This window comes from Hyperoodon ampullatus (genome assembly GCF_949752795.1).
Source record: "Hyperoodon ampullatus genome assembly, chromosome: 16".
Classification (NCBI taxonomy): domain Eukaryota; kingdom Metazoa; phylum Chordata; class Mammalia; order Artiodactyla; family Ziphiidae; genus Hyperoodon; species Hyperoodon ampullatus.
This window is the reverse complement of record NC_136929.1, coordinates 46581710-46596257: the sequence shown is the minus strand read 5'-3', so window position 1 is coordinate 46596257 and position 14548 is coordinate 46581710.

Genomic DNA, 14548 nt, shown 5'->3' with positions numbered 1-14548 from the left:
GCATAATGCATATTTAATACAGTAACAATAATTATTTTTAAGTACTATTAAAGATGTTTTAATGCCACTTTCAAGAAGGCAAATATGCCAGAGTTCCTGATGACAGGCAATGCTATTAATCGTAGAGGTTTTTTTAGCTTTCTGGGTATTCCTTAAATTGTAGGCTGTTGAAATGCTTAACACTCCCTCACTTTATTCATATCTCTGGGGACTTGTGTAATTCTACTCTTAGTCTGTTGCAATTTCACATAATGTTCTTTCTTTTCTAAATCATGCCTCAAATTTTCATGACTTGGACATAAGTTAAAAATCAATTGCCCATTACAAGCAGTTCATGCAGCTCAATATGAAAAAAACAAACAACCCAATCCAAAAATGGGCAGAAAACCTAAACAGACATTTCTCCAAAGAAGATATACAGATTGCCAACAAACACATGAAAGCATGCTCAACATCACTAATCATTAGAGAAATGCAAATCAATACTACAGTCAGTTATCACCTCACACCAGTCAGAATGGCCATCATCAAAAAATCTACAAACAATAAATGCTGGAGAGGGTGTGGAGAAAAGGCAACCCTCTTGCACTGTGGGTGGGAAAATAAATTGATACTGCCACTGTAGAGAACATTATGGAGGTTCCTTAAAAAACTAAAAATAGAACTACGATATGACCCAGCAATCCCACTAATGGGCATATTCCCTGAGAAAACCATAATTCAAAAAGAGTCATGTACCACAAGTTCATTGCAGCGCTCTTTACAATAGCCAAGACATGGAACCAACCTAAGTGTCCATTGACAGATGAATGGATAAAGAAGATGTGTCACATATATACAATGGAATATTACTCAGCCATAAAAAGGAATGATATTGAGTTATTTGTAGTGAGGTGGATGGACTTAGAGTATGTCATACAGAGTGAAATAAGTGAGAAAGAGAAAAACAAATACCATCTGCTAACATATATATATGGAACCAAAAAATAAATGGTTCTGAAGAACCTAGGGACAGGACGGGAATAAAGACACAGATATAGAGAATGGACTTGAGGACACGGGGAGGGAGAAGCATAAGCTGGGATGAAGTGAGAGAGTGGCATGGGCATATATACACTACCAAATGTAAAATAGATAGCTAGTGAGAAGTAGCCACATAGCACAGGGAGATCAGCTCAGTGCTTTGTGACCACCTAGAGGGATAGGGAGGGTAGGAGGGAGACATAAGAGGGAGGAGATATGGGGATATATGTATATGTATAACTGATTCACTTTGTTATAAAGCAGAAAGTAACACATAATTGTAAAGCAATTATACTCCAGTAAAGATGTTAAAAAAAAATCAATTGCCCATTGATCACTACGATCCCCCTTCTTTTATCTGTTTTCTTGTAAAAGCAAAAGTATCTTTCATATATTTCACTGTACTTTAGAATACACTATGCTTCAAACTTACCTGTGTATACCTTTGTTATTTTTTCTTCTGTCATATTCAGAATACTTCCAATACTTTTGTTTTCTCTTATGTTTTATGGAGAAATAACAGGCTCTCTAAAATGCATCAACTCTATGTTATGATACTAGGTGACTAAAATTCTTGTTTCTATTTTCTCCAATTTTCTGCTGCATTTCTTTTAAAACTTAACTTTCTGGGACACTTTTATTGGTCCTTTTTTTTAACATCTTTATTGGAGTATAATTGCTTTACAATGGTGTGTTAGTTTCTGCTCTATAACAAAGTGAACCAGTTATACATATACATATATCCCAATATCTCTTCCCTCTTGAGTCTCTCTCCCTCCCACCCTCCCTATCCCACCCCTCTAGGTGGTCACAAAGCACCAAGCTGATCTCCCTGTACTATGCTGCTTCCCACTAGCTATCTATTTTACATTTGGTAGTGTATATATGTCCGTGCCACACTCTCACTTTCTCCCAGATTACCCTTCCTCCGTCCCATGTCCTCAAGTCCATTCTCTAATAAGTCTGTGTCTTTATTCCCGTCTTGCCCCTAGGTAGGGCATGACCTTTTTTTTTTTTTTTTTTTTTTTTAGATTCCATATATATGTGTTAGCATATGGTATTTGTTTTTCTCTTTCTGACTTACTTCACTCTGTATGACAGTCTCCAGGTCCATCCACCTCACTACAAATAACTCAATTTTGTTTCTTTTTATGGCTGAGTAATATTCCATTGTGTATATGTGTCATGTCTTCTTTATCCATTCATCTGTCGATGGACACAGGTTGCTTCCATGTCCTGGCTATTGTAAATAGAACTGCAATGGATATTTTGGTACGTGACTCTTTTTGAATTATGGTTTTCTCAGGGGTTATGCCCAGTTGTGGGATTGTTGGGTCATATTGTAGCTCAATTTTTAATTTTTTAAGGAACCTCCATACTGTTCTCCATAGTGGCTGTATCTATTTACATTCCCACCAACAGTGTAAGAGGGTTCCCTTTTCTCCACACCCTCTCAGGCATTTATTTTTTATAGATTTTTTGATGATGGCCATTCTGACCATTGTGAGATGATATCTCATTGTAGTTTTGATTTGCATTTCTCTACTGATTAATGGTGTTGAGCATTCTTTCATATGTTTGTTGGCAATCTGTATATCTTCTTTGGAGAAATGTCTATTTAGGTCGTCTACCCATTTTTGGATTGGATTGTTTGTTTTTTTCATATTGAGCTGCATGAGCTGCTTGTAAATTTTGGAGATTAATCCTTTGTCAGTTGCTTCATTTGCAAATATTTTCTCCCATTCTGAGGGTTGTCTTTTCATCTTTCTTGTAATTTCCTTTGCTGTGCAAAATATTTTAAGTTTCATTAGGTCTCATTTGCTTATTTTTGGTTTTATTTCCATTTCTCTAGGAGGTGGGTCCAAAAGGATCTTGCTGTAATTTATGTCATAGAGTGTCTGGCCTATGTTTTCCTCTAAGAGTTTGATAGTTTCTGGCATTACATTTACGTCTTTAATCCATTTTGAGTTTATTTTTGTGTATGGTGTTAGGGAGTATTCTAATTTCATTCTTTTACATATAGCTGTCCAGTTTTCCCAGCACCATCTATTGAAGGGGCTTTCTTTTCTCCATTGTATATTCTTGCCTCCTTTATCAAAGATAAGTTGACCTTATGTGTGTGGGTTCATCTCTGGGCTTTCTATCCTGTTCCATTCATCTATATTTCTGTTTTTGTGCCAGTACCATACTTTCTTGATTATTGTAGCTTTGTAGTATAGTCTGAAGTCTGGGAGCCTGATTCCTCCAGATCCGTTTTTCTTTCTCAAGATTGCTTTGGCTATTTCGGGTCTCTTGTGTTTCCATACAAATTGTGAATTTTTTTGTTCTAGTTCTGTGAAAATTGCCAGTGGTAGTTTGATAGGGATTGCATTGAATCTGTAGATTGCTTTGGGTAGTAGAGTCATCTTCACAATGTTTATTCTTCCAATGCAAGAATGTGGTATATCTCTCCATCTATTTGTATCACCTTTAATTTCTTTCATCAGTGTCTTATAATTTTCTGCATACAGGTCTTTTTTCTCCTTAGGTAGTTTTATTCCTACATATTTTATTCTTTTTGTTGCAATGGTAAATGGGAGTGTTTTCTTAATTTCGCTTTCAGATTTTTCATCATTAGTGTATAGGAATGCAAGGACTAGTCCATTTTTAATCCCTTTTGACATCACATAATTATTGGTTTCCTTTGTAGGGAAAAAAAAAACAGCAGACACTTGCTGTTAAGAATAAAATATTTTATTGTAGCACCTCTTTGAACACATCAAATTGACCTTTTGTGTGATATGTATGGAGTCAGCACTGCACAATATGACCCCAGGTAGTATTCTAATATTTTAAACAGATCTTCTCCACCAGCTGCACCAGATGATCTCTTGGTTAATTTATGTACCTCCTTAAAGTTCCTGCTATCTTTATTGCAATGACCTTGAGGTTATATTCACTTCTGGCCAATTAAGCTGTAAGTCAGAATTTCTCACTAATAGTGGTGCAATTATAGACTACAGTGAAATTGCTCAGCAAAGAGAGATTTCTGTATACATTTAGGCTTTGTTTATTTGCCAAAGAACAGACAAAATTAGAGCAGCCACAGCCAGCTCTACTCTCTCACCCGTTCAAAAAAAGTCTATCTGGAATATTTGCATTTCATTCTCTTTCTAAAATATGTGTTTCATCCTATGTTATTTTGTATACCTTTAGGAAAATTGACTCAATGTTTAAATTTTTTTGGTCATAAAAAATAAGCTTATAGTATTGAACTCTGTTTAACCACATAAAACACAAAACTTTGTTAGCCAATGGTGTTTAAATATTGTTGAATGTTCATTAATGGTATTGATGCTACCAAAAACACCAGTTTGAATGGCTAATTTATTTTCCATCTGAGGGATGAAACAGGCAAGCTGTGTTGAATTTGTTCATGAGATGTTCTCATTTACATTTGTAATTTGTGTGAGCTCTTGTCAACACAAACACCAAAATGGCAACTCTCCACAAGGAGGCCAGAAATCTAAGTGAACACAGGGCGATTACAGAGAAGTTGAGCACATTTTCATCTCTCTATACTGAGAGAAGAGAAAGAACACAGTTGGGAGTATGAACAAGTTTTAGCAAAGGCTGAAGTGTCAAATGTACTGAGAACGTCTTCTGTATTTTTGAAAAAAGAATTCCTGAAAGTCTGTGATTCCATGAAATGTTGTTTTGCTGCTTTGCTAAAGACTGTCTGTCATTGAAATATATGACTCAAGAACATCTACCATGAATATATTTTTAATCTATATGTTATGGATGGTTGGAAGAACATCCTTTTCTTAGTATGGAGAATATCTATGTGTATATTTCATCTTTTGGATTGTGACAAATATAGTAAATTTGTACTGCTTTATAGAGTTAAAGATCACACGTTTAGAGTTAAATATGCATTAAAGAGTGCATTCAAGTCTAAAGTATTTTAAAATTAAAGAGACATTTAAAAGTTTCTGTTACATTAATTATGAACCCTTTTACAAGTTAGGTATGTTAAAAAAAAAAAAAAAACCTATCCAGCAACTCATTATATAAGATACAACTTATTCACTTGTAAGGATAACACTAAACTTAAAGACTATGCTATACAAATGATGTTATAATTGGCATATTATTATAGAATAGTATAATAACCTAATAATAGCAGGACTTTTAGATAGAAAAATGTGTCCTACTATTTCTTCAAGGATTACTTTAAAGATAGAATTTGGTTTTAGTAAACATTAATGTGTGTTCAAGGGGCCATTCAAAAATATGATTGATTATCTGCTTTTTTTTGGATTCCTCTTGATCACCTTTAAATTGTGAAATATACTTTTATTCCTGGGTATTGTCCACTTAAATTATATTTATGTATTGCATGCCAAACCAATTTTTACTGTTTTTTTTTCTTTTTTTTAGATTATCTATGCTTAAGTCAAAGTATTCCCTCCATTAAAAATCTCTGGTTAATCTAAAACATGAAATGCAAGCTATTGTAGTTACTCCATAATTGCTCAAAAATAGTCCTTTACTAGGTACTCTAGGGGATACAACAGTAAATCGAAAAACGTATCCTTTAGAGAAGGAAAATAGACCAATGTACCAATAACAGGAATACAGTGTAAAAGGCATAGCATATATTGGGCAAATCCTCACAAGAGGCCATTGAAAAGAGATAATTTGCAGTGTGGTGTGGGGAAGGGACAGAGCAGTATAGAGGGAATCTATGAAAGAGTTCCTGAGTTGAGCCTTAATAAAGAAGACTTTGATACAAGGAAGTAAACTGGTTCATGCATATTTTTGCAATGTTTCCATTACTCAAAATGGCATGAAGATGGCTCAAGGAGTGGCACTGGGTGGCAAGAAAGGCTTGTCTGTGGATAGAAGCTTTGAGAAAGAACTTGGACAGGAACTATATGTAGAGGGCTGAAAATGCCAGAATTAGTAGGATTTGTGAGTGAGCTTTACCTGTAGATTTTGGGGAGGTCTAAGGATTTTGAATGGATAATTACAAACCTACTTTAGAAACTATAAATTGGCCTAAATTTTCAGGTTTGACTAAGACTGGCAAAGGGGTCATTTGCAAAACAGGGACTAGAAGTGAGAAGCTGTGAAGGCCTATTTTAGGGCCTATAGTGAAATTTGAAAAGGGGACACATTTTAAGGTATGACAGACAGGGTTCACTTCAGAAGCATGTGAATTTGTGAAAGTATACAAAATAATAAGTATAAGAAGAGGAGTCCCAATGCAATAATTGTGAGAAAAGTTTTAAGAGGAGCAGAAGAGAGTAGATGAAGGAGTGAAGTTGTATGACATTTTTTATGAGCCAGTCAAATCCTTCCTCATCTCCAAGAAGCCACTATCATTAACCTCCATTATTAACAGAGTGTCCATTTTGTGCTGATAGAATATGAATACCAAGCTAGGAAATAGACTGTCTAGTTTCAAATCCACAATCAACTCTGAGATTTTATATAAATCATTGAAACTCTGTGAGCCTCTGTTTCCTCATCAGTAAATAAGGATAATAATTCCAACTTCACAAAGTGGTTTACGTTACTTTCTGCCTCCAGGGCTCCAAAGAGATCTACAAGCTTTAATACTTTTGTGTGATAAAGTTTTGTGTAATCTCCACAGTGAGGTTCGCATTTGTAAAGAGAAAACCTCCACTCATGTCATGAATATGCTCCAGTTCCTCCTAATTCACAGGGCTATAAAGCTTATATCACCTTAATAACTTCTGCCAAAATACGATATTAATTTGTTCACTCATCCAACCACTCAATTAAACTATATTTATTGAGAACATACTATGTTCCAGACATGGTGTTAAGGAAGAGTAACCAGCAAAGCTAAGGCCTCTGCCCTCATAAGTTTTAGGTCTTAGTAAAAGGAGAAAGGCAATAAACAAATGAGGGGGAGCCAGCCATCCTCATTTAGCTGGGAAGAGTTTTCCAGGGAGATCTTTACGATCATCATCTTCGTTCACATCCCAGTCCCCTCAGTTACGTGGTGCATCCTAAGTAATGTGTCTCTAATGATGCTAATCATAATCACTTATCCTCTTTTTACCTCAGTTTTCTCATCTTAAAATTGTTTTACATGAGAAAATGCCTCTTAAGGTGATTGTGAGGATTAAAAGAGTTAATGTAGGTAAAGTGCATAGCATGCAGTGAATTTGGTGTATTTATGAATAATAATGGCTTTGAAGTTTGTATATTATTTCTTTTTATACATATATGCATATATGTGTTAATAAATTGCATATACCTACATATATGTATTTCCATAGCGATATGTATAGAATATGTAAGTATATAAATACACACACAGATAGTGTATATATACATAACATATAGTATATATACATATAGTTAGAATTGATACAAGGTTAAGTTTTTTTATAAATTTATTTATTTTATTTATTTATATTTGGCTGTGTTGGGTCTTTGTTGCTTCACACAGGCTTTCTCTAGTTGTGGCAAGCAGAGGCTACTCTTCATTGCGGTGCATGGGCTTCTCAGTGCAGCAGCTTCTCTTGGTGCAGAGCACGGGCTCTAGGCATGTGGGCTTCAGTAGTTGTGGCACGCGGGCTCAGTACTTGTGGCTCACGGGCTCTAGAGCTCAGGCTCTGTAGTTGTGGCGCACGGGCTTAGTTGCTCCGTGGCATGTGGGATCTTCCCAGACCAAGGCTCGAACCCGCATCCCCTGCATTGGCAGGTGGACTCTTAACCACTGCGCCACCAGGGAAGCCCTAAGTTTGTTTTAATGCTATTCTTGCTTGTTTTCTAACATACTATATTGAGAATAAAGAAAATGACGGTGCTACAGCTAGCATTAGAATTTGCATTCAATACAGAATATGTTTTCATTAGTCAGGATGCTGCAGTAATGGAAAACCCTAAAAATTTCAGTAACTTAATGAAATACAGTTTATTTCTTACACATGCAAAGTCTGAAGCAAGTCAGACAGTCCTCCTACATATTGGTAGTTAAGTCATAAGAAACAGGGGACTTCCAAATATACCCTAACAGGTGAAGAGAAGTCTTGAGAATAATGGAAGTAAAAAGATCAGATCCAAAAAGGGCTAGTCTTACTTCCATCCACATACCTTAGCCAGAATTCAATCATGTGACCCAACCTACCTGCAAGGGAGATGGGATAATATAGGTTTAGAGACTTTCCATGTGACCAGGAAGAAGAAATGTATGAATCCATAAAATTGCTTCTGCCAAAGTATCTGGTGAAGTGTGTTGGATACATACTATAAAATGTATAGCTGTCACAGTGGAAAACAATTCTCACATAACACTTGCTTTAACAGACAAAGTAACAATCTACAAATCTGCCATAGTTGTATTCAGCTCTATCTTTCAAGATTATAGAGCAAAAATATTTATCTCGCATGAAGTTCCTTCTCTCCTCAACATCAATTTATCCCTATTTCTAATTGTTGTTCAGATCAGATGGAGTAAAATAAAGCACAGCTATATGTGCATTATAAACCGTAATAACTTCAATGCAGTATAAAACATTTTATTACTGCCATCAATATGTATTTGTACAAGTACACACACACCATACATGCACACAGTAACACACACTGTCTTATAGTAACTCTTAAATGGTTATCTGGCTCTGCTTTTTAACTTAACTGGAATATTTTCAAAAATCTCTAACCAGAAAGTGAAATCTTTCAGGGTGTATGGAGTTGCAAGACACTGAGAATGTTAACCACATGGTCAGGTCTCAATAAATATTTGTCAAATGAGCAAACAGGGTCAGGTGGTAAAAGAAATTTTGTGCCAAGCTGAGGAATTTGGATGTTATCCCACAGGACAACCATAGGAAGTTTTTGAGCTGAGAATAGCAGTATGAAGACAGTAATTTAGAAATGTTACTATGTCACTGGATGCAGAAATGATGAGAGGGGAAAGGCTGGAGAGGAAAACTAATCAAGAAGCTATTGCAGTAATTCTATATATGAGGCTGGGCTTAAACAGTGGCAGTTGAAAGAAAATTAAGGAACAAATGCTGGGATGTTTTAAATAAAAACTAGTGAATTATTGAATGGTGAATTGTTGACCATACAGGGAGAAGAGAAAAATTAATTATTTCAAGATACTGAACTTTGGAGCTAGGATAAGACTAACACCCTTGATTGAGAGAGGGCTGCTTGAATGGAGTGGGATCATAAGAACTTGCGTGTCCATTTCACAAGCAACTGCACTACCCCTTACCAGTGATTCCTCTATCTGGAATATGTGTGAAAGGGTACATGTGCATTAATCTTTTTTTTTTTTTTTTTTTTTTTTTTTTTGCAATACACGGGCCTCTCACTGCTGTGGCCTCTCCCGTTGCGGAGCACAGGCTCCAGATGCACAGGCTCAGTGGCCATGGCTCACGGTCCCAGCCGCTCCATGGCATGTGTGATCTTCCTGGACCAGGGCATGAACCCGTGTCCCCTGCATCGACAGGCAGACTCTCAACCAATGCGTCACCAGGGAAGCCCAATCATTTTGAGTTAGATCTTTTATTCTATGCAAACGTCATTTAAAGAATATTAAACTTCATTTGGGAGATTGAAATAACACTCTTAACATTAATTTAGGTTATGGGGCCACAAAACACTATACATTCAATGCTCACATTCAAGTAAAGAGCCCCATTCTAGTAAATAAGTATTTCCACCTCTAAATAATTAGTAATTAAATTAAAAGGAAAATATCTTAAGGAGATGTATTGTAAAATATGGCACACAGATTTTGTCATAACTAGACCTAGGCAAAACCATTGTGTGAGCTACTCTCCATCCCAAATTAAAATTGCCCTTAGTTCTTTCATTTTACTTCATTTATAGGGATAACATTCAGCCTGTGCTGATTTGTAAATTAAGAATGGAATTATAGTCTGAAGTCAAGAAGCCTGATTCCTCCAGCTCCGTTTTTCTTTCTCAAGATTGTTTTGGCTATTCAGGGTCTTTTGTGTTTCCATACAAATTATAAAATGTTTCTTCTAGTTCTCTGGGAAATGCCATTGGTAATTTGATATGGATTGAACTGAATTTGTAGACTGCTTTGGGTAGTATAGTCATTTTCACAATATCGATTCATCCAGTCCAAGAACATGGTATATATCTCCATTTGTGTCATCTTTAATTTCTTTCATCAGTATCTTATAGTTTTCTGCATACAGGTCTCTTGTCTCATTAGGTATGTTTGTTCCTAGGTATTTTATTATTCTTGTTGCAATAGTAAATGGGAATGTTTCCTTAATTTCACTTTCTGATTTTTGTTGTTAGTGTATAGGAATGCAGATTTCTGTGTATTAATTTTGCATTCTGAGACTTTACTAAATTCACTGATTATCTCTAATTGTTTTCTTGTGGAATCTTTAGGACTTACTATGTATAGTATCATGACATCTGCAAACAGTGACAGTCTTACTTCTTTTCCAATTTGGATTCCTTTTTATTTATTTTTCTTCTCTGATTGCTGTGGCTAGAACTCCCAAAACTATGGTGAATAATAGTGGTAGGAGTGGACACCGTTGTCTCATTCCTGATCTTAGAGAAAATGCTTCCAGGTTTTCACTATTGAGAGTAATGTTTGCTGTGGGTTTGTCATATATGTCCTTTACTATGTTGAGGTAGTTTCCCTCTATGCCCACTTTCTGTAAACTTTTTATCATAAATGACTACACTATAAAGCTACAGTAATCAAGACAGTATGGTACTGGTACAAAAACAGAAACATAGATTGATGGAACAGGATAGAAAGCCCAGAGAGAAACCCATGCATCTATGGTCACCTAATCTATGACAAAGGAGGCAAAAAAAAATACAATGGAGAAAAGACAGCCTCTTCAATAAGTGGTGCTGGGAAAACTGGACAGCTACATGTAAAAGAATGAAATTAGAACACTTCCTAATACCACACAAAACAATAAACTCAAAATGGATTAAACACCTAAATGTAAGGCAGGACATGATAAAACTCTTAGAAGAAAACATAGGTAGTACATTCTTTGACGTAAAGCACAGGAAGATCTTTTTTGACCCATCTCCTAGAATAATGGAAATAAAAACAAAAATAAATAAATGGTACCTAATTAAACTTAAAATGTTTTTCACAGCAAAGGAAACCATAAACAAGGTCAAAGATAACCCTCAGAATGGGAGAACATATTTTCAAGTGAAGCAACTGACAAGGATTAAACTCCAAAATATACAAGCAGCTCATTCAGCTCAATATCAAAAAAACAAACAACCCAGTCAAAACATGGGTGGAAGATCTAGACAGACATTTCTCCAAAGAAGACATACAGATGGCCAACAAACGAATGAAAATATACTCAACATCACTGATTATCAGAGAAATGCAAATGAAAACTACAATGAGGTATCACTTCACACTGGTCAGAATGGCCATCATCAAAAAACCTACAAACTGTAAATGCTGGAGAGGGTGTGGAGAAAAGGAAACCCTCCTGCACTGTTGGTGGGAATGTAAATTGATACAGCCAATATGAAAAACAGTGTGTAGGTTTCTTAAAAAACTAAAAATAGAACTACCATATGACCCAGCAACCCTACTACTGGGCATATACCCTGAGAAAACCATAATTCAAAAAGACACATGCACCCCAATATTCATTGCAGCACTATTTACAATAGCCAGGACATGGAAGCAACCTAAATGTCCATCAACAGAGGAATGGATAAAGAAGATGTGGCACATATATATGATGGAATATTACTCAGTCATTAAAAGGAACGAAATTGAGACATTTGTAAAGATGTGGATGGACATAGAGAGTCATACAAAGTGAAATATGTCAGAAAGAGAAGAACCAATATTGTATATTAATACATATATGTAGAATCTAGAAAAATGGTTTAGATGATATTATTTTCAAAACAGAAGTAGAGACACAGACATAGATAACAAATGTACAGATCCCAAGGGGGAAAGGGGGAGTGTGGGAGGAATTTAGAGATTGGGATTGACACATATACACTATTGATACTATGTATAAAATAGACAACTAATGAGAACATACGGTATAGCACAGGGAACTCTACTTAATGCACTGTGGTGATCTAAATGGTAAGGAAATCCACAAAAGAGGGGATATATGTATATATAAAGCTGATTCAACTTGCTGTACAGTAGAAGCTAACACAACATTGTAAAGCAACTATACTACAATAAAAATTAATTTTAAAAAATGAATGGAATTAATCTTTTTCCCTAATTTATCAAATAAAATTATTTTGTTTGTCAAATTGCCTGTTTTGAACTAATCAATATCAAAACTAGCTCATCCAATAAAATATTTTATTTCAATTTTCATTCAAGTTAGTGAATTCCCACAAATTACAGAGAGATTCAGTACACAAACAGTTCTTTAGTGCTCTATGAACTATTGAGATTATCCAAGGAAACTATTATGGAGTTTATCCTTACTTCCTGATGGAATATGCAGAAAGAGGAAAGAAAGGTGTAAAGAAAAGAATTGTAGATTAAAACATTTCTGGGACTCAGGCTTGTTCCACATTGAGCCTCTCTTTCTGGAGCAATACCTTAGTTTATGGTGAAATACTTTTATTTCAAGTGAAATGAAGGTGTTTTGTAGTTCCATCTCATAACTTACTGAAAACCTATTTTCTCAATATTTTCTAACTATTCTGAGTACCTGTTATCTAATAAAGTAGGTGATTATGAGTTAACCCATTTACTAGTTTATGTGCTTTTTCTGCTGAAGACTAGAGATAAAGGAGGGGAAAGGCACGAACGTGTACTCCTTGCATACATGATTGGAGTGAGTTCTCAGGAACCTTAAGAACTTGGTTCTTATCTTATTGTCCCCACTTTACAGATGAAGAAATTGAGGTTTTCTAATTAAAGTCATATAATTTCTGTATTTCATTTAATCTAAATCAGTCTTGTTTTAAGATATACTGTTATTTTATACATCACAAAGGGGAGAAAAAATAGTCAATTAGAAGACACCATTTGAAAACTCATTCCTACTTCAGAAATATTAAAAGGAGGGACCTAAGGAGGCAACCTGACATTCAGCATAAAACAACAGCAAAAATAAACAAACAAAAAAAAGAAGTTAAAAAATAATAATATTTTTTTAAAAAGGTAAATGAGAAATCAAGACTTTCCAAGATAAACAAAAGCTGAGGGAGTTTACTACTATCTAAGAAGGTAATGGAGGTCCTGACTGGATGTGATAGATGTGTTAATTAAATAGATGGCAGGAGTCCTTTCACAATGTATACATTTATCATATCACCACAATGTATACTTTAATTTTTTTTCAATTATACCTCAATAAATGTGGGGGAAAAAAGTATGTTCTATTAGTTTCCTATGGCTGCTGTAACAAATCACCACAAACTAGATTGCTTAAAACAATGCAAATATACTCTCTTACAGTTCCAAAAGTCTGAAACTGGGCCAAAACTGAGATGTCAGAATTTGGTTTTTTGCCTTTTCTATTTTCCAGGTATATGTTCCTTGGTTCATGGCCCCTTCCTGCATCATCAAAGCCCACCATACAGCATTTCAAATCTCTCTCCCTGCTGAGGTCATCACATCACCGTTGTCTTTTGTAATAGAATTTCTGTCTGCCTCCCTCTTATGAGGACAATTGTGATTGCATTTAAGGACCACCAGGAAAATAATGAAGGACAGTTTCCCTATTTCAAGATTCTTAATCAAATAGGCAAAGTCTCTTTTGCCATATAAGGTAGGATTTGTGGGATGCAAGGGTTAGGACCTAGATATATTTGGTACAATTACTCCCTAATACAGGAGAGTTTTATATATCTTAAGATTAGTCTTCCTAACAAATTCTAACATATCCATAGTGTTTTAAAAAGCATATAGTTTGCTTTGGCAGAGGGGGCTTTTTTTTAACCCAGTGTCCTACAAGAGCTAGCCAAATATTTGGGACAACAAAAGTTTCCTTGTCCCAAGGTCATTCAAAATTTACTTTTCTCTTTTAAATCTCTGCATGCGAGTTTCTCTGAAAAGATCCACAAATATAAAATTGATGCCTAGCCTCAGTGTTTGTCAGAGTATATAGACAGTTAATGAGGATGTCAAGGAATACCTGTCTGGTCATTTAACCACTTTCCCCTATAACTTCACCATTCTTTACATTAAATTACACCCAGATAATTGAACCATACTAGCTGTCTATCAGCATCCCTTGGTTACATGTTGTTTAATAGTTGAAAATCACAGAATTATTTTTAATAGGTGTCTAAATTTTGTAATTACCTTGAGTAGGCAATTAACTTTTTTTTTCTGATTCCAGTAAGAATGATTATGAAAACACATCACAACTTCTTTCCTATGACGTGTTGAGACACATTTGATTCCTTTACAGTGTTTTCAATTTTCATTGTTTAATTAAACAATTACAGAGAAGGCCACTTGGAGGACACAGCAAAAGGGACCATGGATGACTTCAGAGTCATTCATTTGGCCCAACGGTGCTAT